General features: G+C 36.9%; 2 protein-coding genes across 2 annotated transcripts in view; both read left to right on the top strand.

Annotated features, from left to right (window-relative positions):
* LOC134667447 (uncharacterized) overlaps positions 1-14583 on the top strand; it is a 242565-nt gene that overhangs the window by 50360 nt on the left and 177622 nt on the right. The window lies entirely within an intron of this gene.
* Positions 8539-14583, top strand: part of LOC134667460 (uncharacterized) — a 100013-nt gene continuing 93968 nt past the window's right edge. The window contains exon 1 of the mRNA XM_063524878.1: positions 8539-8646. The gene's annotated coding sequence lies outside the window, so the exon portion shown is untranslated. The remainder of the gene's footprint in view (positions 8647-14583) is intronic.

The following is a 14583-nucleotide window of genomic DNA, read 5'->3' as shown; positions in this document are numbered from 1 at the left end:
TGAAAAGTCTGCAGCGGATTTGATAGCCCAAGCAGTGCACGTGTTATTTTAATGGGCTATCAAATCCGCTGCAAACTTTTCTTGGTCCGACTCTAGGACCGTTTTACAGTAGGAGGTGTATTCTGATTGTAAAAACAGTAAATTGATCTGAATATTATGAAAGATATGATCTTGATTCTAGCAGTGTCAATGGTGACATTTTTTCAAACAGAAACGTGCAATGCAATAACTACTACGAGAGAAAATATTTACTTGCTATGGTCTGCGTAGCACTTATATAATGATGATATTTGTTTGATTGGTTTTATCCACGAGCCTAGCATGAGATAATACATAACTTGACACATTTTTTACCTAAATGTAGGTAGGTGCATTATATTTAAATTGAAATCTAACCAATGTTACCACGTTTTAGGTCTATAAACTAAATTTTAATACGAGTAAGTTGGAATCCCTGAGAGAATTCGTTTCCAGACGAAAGACGTGTAGGTACCTAGGTACTAAACAAATTTATAAAAGCAGTTTTGTAAATATAGGTACCTAATGTATCGAGCGAGCGAGAATACGAACACAAAGTTATAATGTTTAAACATGCTTTGTTCATTGTGTTGCGAGTTTGCAACTGTCTCGTACAAAATATTTACTCGTTGTAAATGTGATTTTTTTTGCTTTGTTTGCGGGTTTCGCTCGTGCCCCTTTCATTACGCGTTCGTTTTGTTAGAAAGAGAATTATGGTGTTGTTTGTATCTACCCGTATTATTCCGTAGGTCTATAGTCAGTTGTTTGTAGTCCTGTAAAGTAAACCGAACGAACAGCAATCCGATCCAGTCATTCGGAAACTGTGGCATTTTTCACTTGAAGCTGAATGTAGTGAATAATCAAACAAATGGAAAGCATTTACTAAAAGGAAGTACGGACGAACAGACGCCGTTGTTGATCTCTTAAGCTATAAAAACGGAATGAGGTAGAGATTGGTTTTATATCGGTGTTTCAGACACGCTTGTTTCCAACAAGGTTTTGATTATGTTAAGGCAGCGCGGCTACATGTGGGTTTCCATCACAGAAGAGTCATTGTCATTATTCTTCAAATGCAATAAGGTCCTTTTTGTTTGAAATTCCAACAGAAATTCTGATAGAAAGTTCCTTATTACACATGAAGCACAAAATAATCACCCTTTTCTACTGTTCGGCTAACCGATCAGCTGTGTGCCGGTTTTTGTCTTTGGTATTCAGTCAGTGAGCTCAAGGAAGATAAATAACGACACTAATTGGATTTTCCTCAGACTTTTTCAGCTTACTTAGTTATTCCAAACATGGAAATAGGTTCATTATGGTAAAGTACGAACTCACTAAGTTATTCTGCAATTATTGCCAGTAAACATAAATAAAAATAAAATGATAAATAGCAAGAACTTTGTATGTGTTAAATACAAAAGAAGACAACATTGTGTGATTGCCGGACTATATATTATACCTACACGAAACCGCGCTCGGTCAAAGAGTCGTCACGTAGGCCACGTTAATGGGAGCTATTCCGTTTATATGGCCTCTACTAGTGTTACTTTACTGCCTACTGTGCTACGGATCCTTTACTTTTAAGGTTACAGGACACTTAAGAAAGCTATTGCACTTAGTTTATTTTCCTCCCAAATTGTAAGACCAAGAAAATAGGTGGCGCTTAACACTCACCGCTGAGGTACGGTCGTAGCTCTACGTCGTAGCTGATAACATGGGTTTTCCGGTATTTAACGAAAATGGGCAAAAAGTAGCCGAAAACACCTCGTGTGATTTGTGCACAACCCCTTACCCAAACAGAGAGAGATCTCATAACATCATTACTTGGGGTTTATTCAAAATTATGTAAAAATACATATATCATTTTAAAAGCTTCTATATACTCGTATAAACGAAAGAAATCAGGTCACAGCAGTCATAAAAATGTACCCCCGAGCTATTTACGAAACGAGCCGTTACTAGAATAATCACAATTGATGTTCTATTAGTGTGACACCGAAAAAATACGTGCGTGGAGAAGTAAAAAATACAAGTACCGCTGTAAAGTTATATAGGCCCGATGGGACCAACCAAGAGGACACTGCGGCCCGTGGTTCCTGACCGAGCAGCAGAGTAAAAACAACACTGTATGTTATGTGATTGTGAACCCACGTTACAAGATTTATTTTACGGTTTTTGTGTGGGGCTGGCGGGGCAACACTCGGCGCGATTCGGGAAATGAATTAAAAATTCACTAGATATGCAATAGTAAAGATATGTGACGTTCCACTGCAAAGGGTACCTTATGGTGGCTGGCGCTTACGCTATTATTAACGCCGCTCCAGTATTCAGCCGGGGCAATGGTTGGTTTTGCCGTGGAACGTCGCATATCTTTACATATCTATTGAATCTCTAATTCATTTCCCGAATCGGCCCGACTTTCTAACTCTTTTTCTTTTTCCAGGGGATGCAGTTTTACGACGCTGTAAATCAATGTAAATATATGTATACGTAAAGTACGATATGATATAAGTAGGTATATACTTGCCTGATTTTAGGTATTGTTGCTATGTAGGTACATAGTAAATTATGTAGATATTTATGTGTAGGTATACTACATTCAAATATTGTTAATGTTCAAGATCAGCTACATAAATAAAAATTAGAATTTATATAATTCGCAAGATTAAATTTATACCCAAATAACGCTGAGGATTATTACAATATTTTGTGCTTGATTTTATTGAACGTAGTCCGACGGCTACGTGACAGTTTTAACAAAACATCGCTGACCCAGCTCCAGTCTTCCTACGAAAAACGGTAAAGAATTTTATTGAATTTCATTGGCACGCGCTTTATTACTTGTCTGACAAAAAAAGTTATTTTCTCCAGCTTAGTCTAATAGAAACTGGCACGAGATACCTATGAGCAAGCGAATATTAAATCCTAAATGCAGAATTCAATCACAGCTACTACGCTGAAAACTTTTCTTTTTAATACACATTTTTGCAAACGAATTTTTCATTTTATTAAGTTCATTTCTTATTCAATTCATAATTCAAGTGCATCCGTGCTTAGACAACTTTGAATATTCTTTGTGTTTTCGCCTTTGTGGATCTATTGATTGGAATCCTATTCATCTTTGCACAATGCCTTGAAGCTGGGGGTGGACACAAACATGCTCATGGGGAGGTAAATCACTAGACTGTGGGGGACTGAAGTTCAGGGAACTTTAGATGTATGTACCTAAATAAAATATTAGCCAGAATATGATAAGCATGTTGGTGGCGTTCTGCTTTCTCCTTTCGCGGTTAGAGAACCAATCACGTTACATGGATGTACTGTCTCAAAGCAAGTGCTGAATTTTCTCCATATTTACATTAAAGTGAATGGTGAACGTTTAAAATATGGCTAGAAGTATAGAACACTTTTATTAAGGTTAGTACGGGTCAGTTTAGCTGCGGGATAAGCGTGGCTGTCCTTCAGTTTGGGGCCGGTTTACGCACCTATCACCTACCTAGTGTTATTGTGAATTGATACATTTGCCCCTATAAATTCAAGTAGCAAATGTACAAACTTGCAATAAACACAAATTAATGCCTAATGCGAAGGCCAGCCACACTTAGCGGTATGCCAAACATACCCGTATTTATCTTATTTATAACTTCGAAGCAAATAGATAGAGGTAGGTACTTATATGGTATTTTTTCATTTATAAATCGTGCAATAAAATATAAGTCTACTTTCCATTAGAGCACAATTAGGTATTATAATACTAACGACTTTCAAACAAAGTAACAGATATCCTTTGAACAACTTCAACCTTTGCCTTGAGAGTATAATTTATGTTCTTTTCTACGATTTTTTTACTGGAAGTTTGCCATTGTCAGTAAGTTCGGCGACGGAGAAACGAAATTGCTAACAAGATAAACTTTTAGTGGAAAAGTTAAGGGTGAAAGGATGTTTCTACGGACATATCCACTCCACAGCTAATAGTAAAAAAAAATATCCACGAGCATAAATATCATAAATAGTTACCTCCCCGAGGCCTTCTCGCTAGCTAGCAGTAAATAACTATTTCAATGGATCTCTCTGTTATAGCCCAAGGTGCCGCACAATACTTGTCGATTGTCTATTAGATTTATTGCATATTTTATTATATGCTACGGGAATGTAGATTTGCTATTTGCATTTAGATTTAGTGGCAATATAATAGTGGTTAAATTCAGACGTTTACGTAATACCTTCCGTAATATTTTATCGTCGGAGGTTTCGTATCTCCACATAACATTATATTACTAAGTTACTTTGTATCAAAAACCTAACGCCTCACTGTGGGCTGAAACAGGATAATTGCAAAAAAATCGAAAGTCCGATTTTCGCACACAGTGCGCATGACGCCAACAAATTAACAATTTACCTAAGTGCGAGAATTTATGATATAAACACACCATACTTATCGGGGTAAGTATATCATAAATCGGTGATTATCGTGAAATAAGCAAGTCGCTTGTAGTCAAATTTTACAGACGTCTCACCATAGCTCCCCTATAGCTCCTATGTAAATATGAGTCAAAACAGGTCTGTAATGAGTCGTAAACTTATAAATTTGATATACATAGTTAATGTTTCGGTTTATAATTTAAATACGGTTCATAACAAAGTTTTGTACTGTGCTCGAAAAATAATTTGATTTGTTCCCCAGTTGTATATGGCTAATCATCTCTGTTAAGTGCTATTTATACAAAAATTCCTCAAGCGAGTAGGTTCGAAGGTGCAATCACGAACTTCTAGTCCTTATCTAGTGTATGGTCTAAATAGGTAATATAATTTCAAAGATTACTTGTACTTATTACTCTTGTATCCGGGAGACTAATCAAATGGTGTTAACGGCTAAAGCTGAAGGCCGGCCACTGGATGGTATGGTCACGTTTTAGTAGTACCTTTTCTAATTTCCGCGAATTCGTCCTATCCTCTCATAAATCAATTTTTTTTATCTCAGGCAAAGACTGATGAGTATGTAGGCATTCGATATGTGTGGTGTAAGTGGATTAGAGATTATAAATAATAAAAATAAATATCTAATTAGGTCGGTAGGTAGATCATGTTCCAATAAACCGAGATAGCTGGGAGCTTTGATTACCGTGGCCGCCCGGTGGGCTCAATAACAGGTTTTTCTGCAGTATAAAAGTAAAAATAGTTCGGTTCGCTTTGATCAAGGGCTTAACTCCCTCGCCGTACGCATCACGCCTCGCTGAATTTTAATGCGAACTTATAGGATAGGTAAGTAGATGTTCTATTGCCAAACTTTTTTTAAAAATTACTTATCGTCTATTTAACTATATATATTTAAAGCACCACCTCAATATACCTACATGAAATATTTGTAACTATAGGTATTTGTAGTGCATGCATTTGTTTCTGCAAAACACGAAAAGGCTTTCCAAAAAATTTTGCACGCCATTGTATTTTTTTAACACTATCTAACTTCACTAACACCAGAAATCAACTCTCAAGAGGGTGGAATATGGGGTGAAATATTGCACGGTTCTTTTTTAGGGTAATAAATAGTTCTATCGCGATCTTTACATTACACTTAAGTACTCGATAAACTACGAGTAGGTATTGCACAGAGAAGCGTAATTCTTCAACGAGTTGATAAATATGGTTTAATAGATTACCTAATCGTAAGTACCTATTTCTGTCTTCAAAGCATTTGAAAAAACTAGTAATGCCTTGTTAATTACATACTTTTTATATATAAATCTAGTCATTAAACTGCTATTTGCAACATACACATGAAAGTTTCAATTATATTTTAATAATCAATTTATTTTAATATCGTACGTACCTATATAGCTTGCTATCTTATCCATAAAGTTCGAACACTAATGCGACTTCTTTCCAAAGACGTTCCATTAAATAAAAACTACCGCCAACTATTTCAATCACGTTCAAGCAGTTTTATAGCTAGAGTGAAAGAGCGGGTATCCGTCCGAGCAAATTAGCCTACGTAACTCCCGCGCAACTTCAGTAAAACTAATACCAAAGCTTTATTCGCTATTTTTTTTACATTTAAACTGGAGTTTTTACTCTTAAAGATATCTCGGTGCTTCGCCGTTCCGTGCCTGGCATATTTATCAGCCGTCATTCGATTTGTTGCCCGCTCTCTTGGAAATTTACGTTTAAATAAAACGTTAGGTATATAATATAAAATGTGACTGCAACAACTAACTCACGTTGCCTAAGAATCTAGTGGTTTAGGGTTCGAAATTTGTGACTGTTGTGAGCTCCAGTTCCAGCGTTATATGATGTCTTCCGTGCACCTAATTATGGTAATATTCCATTTCTAACCGCAGCTGCACTACCGGTACTGAACGCGTCGCTGTCGTTGTCAATTTCCATAGTAAAATGAACAGTAATACAGCTGTCGTTGGAAATGGACTATCACCTTTAGGTACATATTTATTTGAATTCCAGCAACATTCGGTGTCCGTATGAATTAAAATAAAATGGGAATAAATACCTATGGTATGTCTGTTTCTATAAGAGGGGGGTAGTAGATATTAATATATAATAGCTGCGCCGAATCTATATTCATATCACCGTGACCTAACGTAGCATGATACTCGTACGTGACATGGCACGGGTTATGCGGTTTTCGTTTAGAATCCTATGAATCCCATGTATAAACGCCACTTAGTAACCAAAATACTACCTAGAAATGTTATTTAATTCGGGCATAGATTAAATATGGTTTAAGATTAATAGGATCGAAACCTAAATATTTACTGTACAAAATATGATATAATTAGAGAAGAACAATTTGGTTTTCAAAAAAATAAATCTACTACTTTGGCTACCTTTTCTCTGCTTAAGCTTAGATTGACAAATATTAACAATAAGTATATAACAACGGGACTATTTTTTGATTTGTCTAAGGCGTTTGACTTCGTTTCTCATCACCTACTATTATCAAAGCTTGACAGACTTGGCATCAGAGGGCCGGCACTTCAGTGGATGTCCTCATACTTAAGCAATAGACTACAATGTGTACAAATTAGTAGTAAATTAAATGAAAATAATGAATTAGTTAATTACTCATCTGATTATAGGCACAACAAATTTGGAGTTCCCCAAGGAAGTGTTCTGGGACCGATTTTATTTTTGTTGTACATAAACGACATAACTGAGATAACAAGACACCGTTGCATCTTATACGCCGATGATATTTCCATCATAGTGACATCAAATAAAGAAAGTAGTTCTGTTAAAGATCACGAACTTGATATAATTAACACAATAGAAGTAATAAAGCATTGGCTTGATTCTAATAATCTAAAAATTAACCTAGACAAATCAAAATATATCCAATTTAACAATTATAATCTCAATATCACAAGCATCGAAAATGTACCACATACCAAATTTTTAGGAGTGCTCATTGATGAAAAACTCGATTGGAAATCGCTAATCGATAGTGTAACCAATAGATTAAATAAATATGAATATGTTCTTAAGCAGGTCAGTAAGATCACAAATATTAAAACTGCAATCTCTTGTTACAATGCCTATGTCGAATCAACCTTACGCTATGGGTTAATATTATGGGGCTATAGCACTGACATAAACCGAGCATTCGTCGCACAAAAAAGATGTTTAAGAGCAATATATGGAATGCGGCCGGACGAATCCTGCCGACCACTATTTAAGAAACTCGGTCTTTTGCCTCTTCCAGCGCTCTACGTATATGAAATGTGCATATTTGTCCACAAGTACAAGTCCATGTTTAAAAAAACATATGACAGTCATCCTCGTTCTTGTCGAGACCCAGACAGACTACTACCTGATGCCCATTCTCGATTGGCAAAACATAATAAAAGTTGTCTTGTTAATAGTGTAAATGTATACAACAAAATACCAATCGAATTCCGCACTATGAATATTATCTTATTTAAGAAGAAATTACACGAATGGCTTAACAACAAAAACTTTTATAGTATGAGTGAATTTTTTGACACGTGTTAAATTAATATGTAAAATTTTAGTTTTTAGTTACCTACCCTTTTGTATACCAAATGAGGTTAAACATGTAAACCTACCACCATAACTTTTATGAACACCTTTGTAACTGGTAATGTTTAATACAAATAAATGATCTTTATCTTTATCTTTACTGTAATTTTTGATTCAAGCGGTTCGATATGTACCAATACAATACCGATACCCTGCAGGTTTAGAGTTAAGCGAAACAAATCAAACGGCTTAATTTAGCGTAAAAGGGTTAGTTAATTATGTGCTGTAACTTTGGTTATATGCTGGATATTGTACATGCACGGCTCACTTACCTCCATTATGATTATTAATCATCAATTAAGCTGGATTCGACATTCCTAATATAACACATACGTAAAAATAGGTATACCTTAAGCGAAAATAATTTAGTCTACACCTACATTAATAGAATGGACACAATAATAACCTGCATTCAACAGTAGATATGCTTTTTAGGGTTTCGACTTTCGTAGTTACCTAGAAACCCTTATAGTTTCGCCAGGTCTGTCTGTCTTTCCGAGGCTTTGCTCCGTGATCGTTAGTGCTAGAAAGCTGCAATTTGGCATGGATACATAAATCATGCATTGCGACAGAACGGTAAAATAAAAGTTACACAAATATTTTTTTAGGGTACCTCCCATACAAAAACTTTTTTTTTAATTTTTTTTTGCTTTTTCCCGATATTGTGTGGTATCGTTGGATAGGTCTTTCAAAACGAATAGGGGTCTCCTAAAACTATTTTTTGATATTGTTAATATTTCCAGAAATATGCGCTCCGAAAGAAAAAAAAATATGTCCCCCCCCATCTAACTTTTGAACCACGGGTCCAAAAAATATGAAAAAAATTGTGAAATAAGAGCTTAATAAATACTTTCAATGAAAACTACAGCGAACGTGATCTATGATGATGAGCGGTCTAGTTGTTTGTGAGTTATTGCAAAAAATCTTCTTTTCTTAGTAAAAAGACGTAATGTACAAAGCGCTGCAAAGGTACAGGCTGGCCAAATAAGAGGTATACACTTTATTTTTGAAATTTTATTCTATAAAACATAAAAAATATTAAGTAGGTATTCCTTGTTAAATATAATATGTAGGGTCAGCAATTACACATGGAAAATAATGTCAGACAAATGTTCACCTCTAGCAGCATGGCAGATGCGAACCCTTTTCATCGCGTTTTTCATCACTTTTTCACACATTTCTGGCGTTATTTCAGCGACAGTGTTTCGAATATTTTGTTTTAATTGCTGAAGGTTCGTTGGCCTATTAGCATAGACACGTCCCTTTAGATAGCCCCACAGAAAAAAGTCAGGAGCTGTTAAATCAGGCGATCTTGGGGGCCAGTCAATGTCACCGTTTCACGAAATTAATCGACCGGGAAACGTTATTTTTAATGTTTCTATTGTGGCTCGTGGCGCGTGACACGTGTCCCCGTCTTGTAAACGCTCCATAACAAATTTGCCGTATCTACACAAAGTAATTTTCATGCAACAACTGTCATATTTGCCGCCAAAACAAAATGGCGGCAAAAAAAAGTTGTATACCTCCAAGTTGGCCACCCTGTACTACCTTATGATCTTACTAATAGCCCCCGTTTGGCCTATTTTGACAGAATGGTAACTACGAAACCCTACACTGAGTATGGCCCGACATGCTCTTGGCCGATTATTATCATAAGTATAAATGTAAAAACGATCTGTCAAGCACAAACAAAGATGCAATCATTGTAAGAGCAGTTAACTTTTAACATATTCAGTGCCAGCACGAGCTAAGCGCTGCGAGCGTAGCCGTTATAATTTTTAAGAAAAAAAAAACCGACTTCTATGGGGCCCGGTGAAAGATTTTATGGTAGATGGTGCACTATGTAGAAAAGGAGGTAAAACCAGTACTTTCTAGTAGCATTTCGTTTCCGTAAGGGTCGTAGTTCTAGCCTAACCTAACCCACTTCTCTGATAGCAGTTCGGTTCTGTGAGGATCGCAGTTCGAACCTAATCAAACCCACTTTTCTAGTAGCATTTCGTTTCTGTAAGACTCGCAGTTCTAACCAAACCTAACCCACTTTTGTTCGGTTCTGTGAGGATCGCAGATCAAACCTAACCTAACCCACTTAACGGCGCATGCGGTGCGGTGTAAGGGAGTTTGAGCGCCGGGAGGGGTTTGGCATCATCATACCCACATTTTATGGTAGGTAATCATAGTGGTTTATTTAGTTTAGGTATCATAGTGGTTTTCCGGGTCAAGGTCCGGGTTTCTGAGTGAGAGTCCGGGTCCGAGTCCCGGTCCGAGTCCGGGTCCGGGTCCGGGTCCGAGTCCGGGTCCGAGTCCGGGTCCGAGTCCGGGTCCGAACCGGATCCGGGTATGAGTCCGGGTCCCAGTCCAAGTCAAAATCGAAATTCGAAATCACCAAACATGTACTATGCGTCGTTGAAGAGTTCTGTTCTGATCATCATCAGCAGTTCCACTTCATCAAATGCGACAGTTTTTAATGTAAATGCTTGATTTTATGATGAAAATCCAAAAATTCTATACGTATGCCTTTAAGATTTGAGGAGTTCCCTCGATTCCTTATGGATCCCATTATCAGAACTCGAGCTTGACAGAAATGTGGCTTAAAAACTAAACTTGCTTAACAAACATAACGAAGAGGACAAATCGCCAAACGTGAACTATGCGTGGTTGAAGAGTTCCGTTCTGATCATCATCAGCAGTTCCACTTCATCAAATGCGACAGTTTTTAATGAAAATGCTTGATTTTCTGATGAAAATACAAAAATCTCTATACGCATGCCTTCAAAATTTGAGGAGTTCCCTCGATTTCTCATGGATCCCATCTTCAGAACTCAAGCTTGACAAAATTGTAGCTTAAAAACTTAACTTGCTTAACAAACATAACGAAGAGGACAAATCGCCAAAGGTGAACTATGCGTCGTTGAAGAGTTCCGTTCTGATCATCATCAGCAGTTCCACTTCATCAAATGTCACGTTTTTGAATGTATATGCTTGATTTGTTGATAAAAACACAAAAATCACCATATGTATGCCTTTAAGATTTGAGGAGTTCCGTCGATTCCTCATAGATCCCATCATCAGAACTGGATTTTGACAAAAACGGGACCAATCTGTATGCATACAATCAAAAAAATAATTTTCAAAATCGGTTCAGTAATGACGGAGATATGGAGTAACAAACATAAAAAAAAAAATTAAAAAAAAAAACATACAACCGAATTGATAACCTCCTCCTTTGGGATTTGGAAGTCGGTTAAAAATGAGAAAAACCTTATCACTCTTATCAGACCTTATGTAGCGAAAAGCGCCTAGGAACGGAGAACCCGCCTAGCGGGTCGCTGGCAGTGAATGTGTGTATTTTTATTGGTTTCTAAATATTCTAATCGCTAAATTTTCTAATGTTTTACAAGTGATATAAAAAAAACCAGTTCAGCACTTTTATGGTACGAGTACAATCCCAGCTGCTTACCATTCGTAACAATTGGTGAAAGAGATGGGAATTAATCCTTTTACGATTCATACCTTCTCAATAAATTTTGTTGTTCCTTATTAATAGGTAGGTGTGTATATATAGTAGTTTATGTGACTGCTACATAATGAGAGGCATTAAAATACGAGTGTGGGTTTAAGAAACGAACGTTAGTGAGTTTCTTAAGAGTGCTATTACATTTCGGGGTTGAGCGAGTTTAGGTATTTTACGCGCTGCGGCAGGCCGTGCGAGCTCAGTATTCCGATCCCTTCTACCACACTCGCACTACCATGATGGATTAAACATTCTTGATCCTTCGCGAAGCATATTGAAATCAACCATAACAACACTCATCATATCAGCCCTTTATCGCCCACTGCTGAGCATAGGCCTCTCTTCTAGTACGCCACTTGTCCCGGTCCTGAGCTAATCTCATCCAACAGTGACCCGCAATTTTCCGGATGTCGTCCACCCAACGAGCCAACGGACGCCAGGCGCTTCTTTCATTTGAAAGCGGCCACCATTCTGTTAACATTTTAGTCCACCTGCCATCACTCTGCCTAGCAACATGTCCTGCCCAATTCCATTTTAGTTTGGTAATGACGAAACCCACGTCATGCACCTTGGTGCGGCGACGGATCTCGACATTCCTTACTCGATCTTGAAGCTTGATACCGAGCATGGCGCGCTCCATGGCTCTTTGTGCTACGCGGATTTTATGCACACACAAAATTTATAACAACACTAACTGTACTTAACTTTTATTATTATTATTATTATAGCTTTATTTATCCATACAGTTACATATTTGAAATATTTATGTGTATCGAATTATTGTATGGCCCCTATAGGGTAGAAAGCCTCCTCCATCTTGTTCCATGTTTGTCTGTCTTGGGCTGTGGTCATCCAGTTTTTACCAGCTGTTTTTACAACATCGTCGACCCATCTTGCCTTTTGTCGTCCATGTCGTCTTTTTCCTGTGGGGCCAAGCCACTTCGTTGTTTGCAATGTCCATCTGTTATCCTGGTATCTTGCTATGTGGCCTGCCCACTTCCATTTCAGTGTCATGGCGTGTTCTAGTGCATCTTTGATTTTTGTTTTGTTGCGTATGTCTGCATTTCGTGTTTTGTCTATTCTTCTCAATTTCAGGATGCTTCTTTCCATGGCGTGCTGGCATGATAGGATTTTATTTTTGATCTTATTAGTAAATGTCCAAGTCTGACTTCCGTAAGTTAAGGACGGTAAGATACATGAATCCATAATGATCTTCTTGAGGTTCAGACTGTAATTTCCTTTGAGGATTTCTTTCTGTGACCAATACTTTTTCCATGTTGTGTTTATTCTCCTATCTACTTCGTTTTCGTGTCTGTTGGCGTCGAACGATATTTGTTTTCCGAGGTATATGTAATTCTTGACGTATTCTATTGTGTGTCCTTCTACAGCAATCGGGGTTTGGTTGTGGTTGGTCATTATTTTAGTTTTATCAGTATTCATTCCCAGTCCTACTTTATTGCTTTCTTTGGCTAAATTTTGAAGCATTTTTTCTAGTTCTTCAGGAGTTTCACTAAACAGCGCTATATCGTCAGCGAATCGTAAATGTGTTAGACGTTTATTGAGTATCCTCACCCCTCTGTTTGTCCAATTTATGCTCTGGAAGATGTCTTGAAGGACTGCTATGAACAGAGTTGGTGAGAGTGGATCTCCTTGCTTTACCCCTTTTTCTATAGGAAACACCTCTCCTCTCTTTTCCAGTTTTATTCTGCTTACACTTTTTGAGTACACATTTTTAATTATATTTATGTATTTTTGGTTTATATTGTTGTTGCTTAGTGCTTCCCATATATATGTGTGTGAGATACTATCGAAGGCTTTTGAATAATCGACAAAAGCTATATACAACGGTTTTCCAAATTCTTGGTATTTCTCTAGTAGTTGATCAATAGTGTGTATATGGTCGATGGTTGAGTAATTCGGTCGGAACCCTGCTTGTTCAATTGGTTGGTTTTTATTAATTATTGGTGATATTCTGCTGAGCAAGATTGATGAGAATAGCTTATATACAGCAGATAATAAACTAATTGGCCTGTAGTTACCTACTTCTTGTGGGTTTCCCTTCTTGTATAATAATATTATGTCCGATAAGCCCCATTGTTGTGGTATTTGTTCAGATTCTACAATTTTGTTAAATAATGTTGTCAGGTAAGGGGTTAGTATTTGTGCTCCGATTTTCAGTGTTTCGTTGGTTAAATTATCCGGTCCTGGGCTTTTTTCCGTTTTCAGTGCCTTTATATGTCTAAGTACTTCCATTTCACTTACTGGATCTATTTTATCTTCGGTGTGTTCTATTTTTCTTCCATATATTACTGAATCTTCTGGTAATTTCTTATAAAGATCTCTGTAAAATTCAGTGGCACAGTCGAGAATGTCTTTTCTGTTTTTTGTTTTGTCCTGACCATCCTTTAGGTTGTGAATCCATGTCTTGTGTGTTGACAGTTCCTTGTTAGCTCGTTTCGAGCTTCGAAGTGTTATAAGGTTTTTTTCAATTATCGATTTTCTGTGAGTGTTGTAATCTTTTCTGATAGCTTTGTTCGTTTTTTTAAATAATTGTTTCAATTCGTCTTTCTCTTCCCTGGTTTTGTTTTTTAGTAGTAGTAATTTCCCACGTCTATCTATAAGGTCCAGTGTTTCTTTAGCTAGTATTTTGTGTTTGTGGGTTTTTGTTTTGTTTTCCAGTTCTAGACTTTTCATTATTACCTGTTCTATTGTGTAGCTTATTGTTTGCACATCATTCTTAGTTTTTAAAAGTTCTTCAAGTGTTTTGGAGTGGTGTTCTAGATTCTTGATATATGTTTCTTTCTCACTTATAGTCTTGAGCGGGTTTGTTGATGATTGGTATGATTTTCGACTGTTTTTGGGTGTTGCTATGGTTAGTGAACATCTAAGCAGTCTGTGATCTGATGGGAAGTTGACTAGGTTGAGTACATCCACGTTTGTTATGGACTTTGGAGTGTTGGTTAATATATAATCGATTTCATTTCTTGTTTTCTGATTGGGTG

The sequence above is a fragment of the Cydia fagiglandana genome, chromosome 9 (assembly GCF_963556715.1).
Source record: "Cydia fagiglandana chromosome 9, ilCydFagi1.1, whole genome shotgun sequence".
Classification (NCBI taxonomy): domain Eukaryota; kingdom Metazoa; phylum Arthropoda; class Insecta; order Lepidoptera; family Tortricidae; genus Cydia; species Cydia fagiglandana.
This window is presented reverse-complemented; position numbering and strand designations above follow the sequence as displayed.